Source organism: Myotis yumanensis, unplaced genomic scaffold (genome assembly GCF_028538775.1).
Source record: "Myotis yumanensis isolate MYYU_CA2020_CCGP unplaced genomic scaffold, mMyoYum1.0.hap1 SCAF_1, whole genome shotgun sequence".
NCBI classification, from domain to species: domain Eukaryota; kingdom Metazoa; phylum Chordata; class Mammalia; order Chiroptera; family Vespertilionidae; genus Myotis; species Myotis yumanensis.
In genome coordinates, this window is record NW_027223752.1 from 155,430,591 (window position 1) to 155,436,081 (window position 5,491).

The following is a 5,491-nucleotide window of genomic DNA, read 5'->3' on the forward strand; positions in this document are numbered from 1 at the left end:
CTGATAGGAGAAAAAAGTCCTCTTTGGATCATAAATGTGTCAGCATGGTATGTGTGTGCCAATTGAAAAGGACAGTAGCTGAACTACCATGCACTCAGGGATGGCAGAAAATTCTTCAGATGGTAGAGATTAGCGGGGGGGGGGGGGAGTACTCTGGTCACCTACTTTGTGTGGAAAGAGAGTGGCCTGAGATTAGAATATACACAGACTCATAGCCAGTGGCAAATGCCTTAGCCAGCTCGTCAGGATCCTAGAGGAAGAAAGAATGGGAGATAGGAGACAAGTAGTAAAGGCACGTGGGTCAGCATGGAGATGAACATGCAGTAAAAAGACCTTTGGATCACATGTCAATGAATGCCCACCAGAGAGCACCCACCATGGAAAAGTAGGCAGAATGACTCAACCAATTAATACCAATCAGCTTCTGTCATCACCCTGGTTCCGGCACAATGAATGCATGAACATAGTAGCCATGGAGACAGGGGTGGAGACTAAGAGTGCAAAGGAGGAGTGAGCAAGCAGGAGTATGGCTACACGGGGAGAGGGCCGGGGAAGAAGTTTCCCCAGCTAAGAAAGCAGCCCTAGAGAGATGTTAAACTTAAATGTCTATTGAACTGAATTGAAAGAAACGGAAATTTATTGTGTTTTGCTGTGGATCTGTGTTAGGGTTAGGGATCCCCACATGATCTCACCAACCAAAGACAATATAGCTCCTGTTACCGAATGCCCAAGCTGCCTGTAACAGCCACTTGTGGCAAGTTGACCCCTTGCACCTTCTACACTAGAAAGAGTAGCATTCATCTTGACTGGGAGGGACAAGTGGTCAAAATATGGGTTTGCCTTCAGGATCTCAGCCAGAAGCTTATGGTGTGAAAGCTTAAAATGTGTTTGATCTGACTCTACGGCACCCCCAATAACATCACATCAGACCAAGGAACCCACTCTACAGACCCATGGGATCCACAGTCATATTACATTTTGCACCACCCAGAAGTTGCCGGCCTGATAGAATAATGGAACAAATTGAAGTTACAGTTGAAGTGTCCCCTTGGGGGTGCTTTTGAGGATGGGGACCATCTTTAAAATGCTCCCTTTAAATAAACATACTTGCATGGTGAGTGTCTCAATAGGCAGAATACATGAATCTGGGACCCAATGGGTGGAAATAGGAGTAGTCCTGCTCACCATCACTCACATTTACACACTGGGGATTTTGTGCTTCATGTCCTTCCAACTCCAAGCTATTCAGGTATAAAGATCCTGGTTCCCAAAAGAAGAATACTTCTGGCCAGAGGACACATTTGTTCTGTTGGGTAACTGATTCTATGCTCACTGAGACTTTCCATGAACACCCTTATAAAATAGCCATAACTTCTACACTTGAGTCAATCTTTATCCTTCTTTCTTCTTTTTTCTAATCACCATCTAAATCAAATTGCCTATTTATTTATTTATTTATTTACTTACTTACTTATTTGCACATTGTCTTCCTCTTCTGCTAGAACGTAAATTCCAGGAGGGCAGAAACATGTACTTGTTCTCAGCTGAGTCATCAGTGCCTAGGGAAGCACTGGCCACATCAACAAATATTTGCCAAATGAATGAATGACTCTACAATGTAATTTTTTTGTGGGTGGGCAGTATTCAGTTGTAGGTATGCATCATCTTTTATTAAACCAGTCACATTTCTGGGCAGTTCATTTTCCTTATATCTTTTCTCTAATGAAATAATGACAGACAAATCTTCATGTATATTATTTCCATAAGATACATTCCAAGTAGTGCAATTTGATGACACATGCATAAAACCTTTAGTTTTCCAAGTATATGTGATGCCTCATAGATTTGTTTAAAAATATATATATATATCCTATCTAATAAAAGAGAAACATGGTAATTAGCGTACGACCACTACTCTTCCCATTGGCTAATCAGGGCGATATGCAAATTAACTGCCAACTAAGATGGCGGTTAACCACCAACAAAGATGGCGGTTAATTTGCATATGTAGGCACAATGCTGGGAGACAAAAGGGAAAGGACGGAAGAAGCCCACTGCCACTGACGGTGATCGGAAACCCAGGGGGGAGCTAAGAGCCTTTGCCCTGCCCCCCAGCTGTGATCAGAGAACCGGGCGCCTTTGCCGCCCCGGCCAGTGATAGGGAAGCAGGGGTGGAGCCAGCAATGGGAGCTGGGCAGGGACGGAGCCGGCGGTCCAGGGAGCTAGGGATCCCTTGCCCAGGCCTAACGCCTTGGCCAGAGGCGTTAGGCCTGGGCAGGGGCGGAGCCTGCAATCGTGGTGAGCTGGGAGCAGAATCAGCCATCCTGGGCAGGGGTGGAGCCTGCAATCGTGGTGAGCTGGGGGTCCCCTGCCCAGGCCTAAGGCCTCCGTCAGAGGCCTTAGGCCTGGGCAGGGGCGGAACCAGCCATCGCGGGGAGCAGGGGTGGAGTCAGCGATCCTGGGCAGCTGGGGGTCCCCTGCCCAGGCCTAAGGCCTCCACCAGAGGCCTTAGGTCTTGGCAGGGGCGGTGCCAGAGATCGTGGGTAGCAGGGGCAGAGCCGGGAATGGTGGGAGCTGGGGGTCCCCTGCCCAGGCCTGACACCTCTGCTGGAGGCCTCAGGCCTGGGCAAGGGGCCGATCCAGTGATCGGCGATCAGAGGGTGATGAGGGTCAACTCCTCTGGCCGAGGCATCAGGCCTGGGCGGAGGGCAGAGCCAGCAATCGGAGGGGGCTGGGGGTCCCCTACCCAGGCCTGATGCCTGGGCCAGAGGCATCAGGCCTGGGTGGGGGGCGGAGCCAGTGATTGGGAGGATATGAGGGTCCCCTTGCCCAGGCCTGAAGCCTGGGTCAGAGGCGTCAGGCTTGGGCAGGGGGTGGAGCAAGTGATCAGAGGGAGATGGGGGTCCCTTGCCCAGGCATGATTCCTAGGCCAGAGGCATCAGGCCTGGGCGGGGGTCAGAGCCAGTGATCGGGGGGAGATGGGGGTCCCCTGTCCAAGCCTGACACCTCTGGTGGAGGCGTCAGGCCTGGGCAAGGGGCCAATCAGGCGATCAGAGGGTGATGGAGGTCGACGCCTCTGGCCGAGGCATCAGGCCTGGGCGAGGGCGGAGCCGGTGATCGGGGGGAGAGGGGCGTCCCCTGCCCAGGCCTGAATCCTGGGCCAGAGGCATCAGGCCTGGGCAGGGGGCAGAACCAATGATCGGGGAGGAAATGAGGGTCCCCTGCCCAGGCCTGACACCTCTGGCAGAGGCATCAGGCCTGGGCAAGGGGCTGATCCTGCGATTGGAGGGTGATGGGGGTCAACGCCTGAGGGCTCCCAGTATGTGCGAGGGGGCAGGCTGGGCTGAGGGACACTCCCCCCCGCCCCCAACCCAGTGCACGAATTTCGTGCACCGGGCCCCTAGTGTGTGTATATATATATATATATATATATATATATATATTAGTATATATATATATATAATTCAGATTTAGCTCTTCTCTTGTCAAACAGACTGTTTGACTCCATATAAAATCATATTCTGACCTGGCATCCTTCAACATTTCATATAAGAAGTCCAACCATTTCAGAATGTTAAAATTTATTTTTCATTGCTTTTGCTGAAAATTGTGTAGAGGTCTCTAGCCCTAATTCTAACTGAACCCCACAGCAGCACTTCATAAACCCAATCAGACATTTCAGTTCACCAGTTCACTCATGCTCCTCTCTTGGCTGCTGAACTGTTTTTTCCTCTAGTCCTCTTTCCATAGAGTTATATCTTTGACTACTCATTCCCTCCTCCTCCCCCCAAACATAAATTTTTCTCCCCCCAAACTTAAATTCTTCCCCCCACTTTATCATGTAGAGAATGCCCACTTCCTTATGAAACTGAGGCCCCATGTAGAGACACAGGAGTTTGCTTTTAGCTTACACTGCCTTCTGTAAGTCTCAATAAGTTTGTGTCTTCCTAAGGAGAGATGATCAGACTCTAATGCATAAAAAAAAAAAATTCCTTATTGGGCTCCCCGCCCCGCCTTAAGTTCTTCCTCAGAGCTCAGAGACAGATTTAACATTCTCTCACTATCTGTATTGTGCATTTTTTTTCGTGGCCTTTCCCTCAATGTCAGCCTGAAATATATGTTGTTTATTTTTCTCTGTTTATTTCCTCACCCCCAAATCAATACATGGCTTTTATTGCATCTTTAAAATATCACAAATAAGTGTGACAAATCATTCGGCATCTTGCTGTTTCCATAACTGGACAACTTAGATCTTATTCATCAGCCTGCTGAACTTGTCCTTTTTCTGAAACATAGATACCATCCAAAATTTTTCTGATATACCAGTTCTTGTTTGTAACTGTTGTGGCTTGCTGAATCAAAGAAGCGGAATTTGATAAGAGTTCAAAGTCATTTCTTTCAAGAATCAATTAATTTTTCTGGGCTTGAGATACTAAACAAGCAATGCCTGACCTCATTCAAACTCTGCAGATGTATTTTTCGCTCAAGAAATTTCTGATTTCAACAAGAGAACCCTTCTCCTGAATGACAATGCTGATGGGGAAGTGAGTGTACACAGACCTCATCTTATAACAGAAGCCCAGTATGACACCCTTGATCATGTTCTATGTATGACTGCAGATAGTGTGAACTGTGGCCAGTTCCTTTCTATTTCCCCACCATTTGTCAACCCGGAGCCTCTTCTTTTTCTTTCCAAGGATATTGAGTTCTACATTGATGTGGTTGAAGTCCCGCTGCAGGGTGCCTCTGGGCCCTTCACAATAACTGTAAATCCCTTCAGTGTGATGTCTACGTTTTCTGGGATGTTGACAGTCTGATTGCTGAAAATGGTCTTCATTCTTGTAGTAGATGCAGCAGAGTCTGTTGATTATTTTTAAATTCCTACTCACCATCTCTTCCAGTTTCTGGTGACTTACCTCCATTATTTCATTCGTCTTACTGGTTCTTCACATCTGGTTTTAGCTTTGTAGAGATTACATCTACTTCTCTTTCTGTGACCATAATTTACTCATACATTCATTGAGTGAATATTATTGAGAGTCTACTATCTTGAAGGTGCTGATTTGGGTCTTTAGAAACAGAAATTAAAGACATAGTTCCTGCCCTTTACAAACTCAAAGTCTATTAGGGAAAAAGATGAATAAACAAATCCCATTTGAGTAACAAATCTATGAGGGAAATCCGGGTTAATTGAAGAGGGGCAATTAGTGGAAACTGAGGTGCAATGAAAAGGTAGAAAGGAAAGTGTTGCACAACTGTTAACATCAGAGTTGAGTTTTGAAGTATAATTAGGAATAAGTCAGGAGAAGTGGGGTGTGATTATGTTAGAGGGAGTGCAGATTATAGGGGAGAACCCAATATTTGTGTTAGCATTGAGTCAAATCCTTCATAGCTGAATCATTTGACTATTCAGTGCACTCAGATGATTCCTTAAAACATTGCTACAGGATATCCTTTTTCTATTGCATTTCTCATCAACTATAGCCTTTCT

The 5,491-nt window shown here is 46.7% G+C and overlaps 1 pseudogene; it reads right to left on the reverse strand.

Annotated features, from left to right (window-relative positions):
- Positions 1–4,253: 4,253 nt before the first annotated feature.
- LOC139006087 (large ribosomal subunit protein uL6 pseudogene) lies at positions 4,254–4,837 on the reverse strand (annotated as a pseudogene).
- Positions 4,838–5,491: the final 654 nt, after the last annotated feature.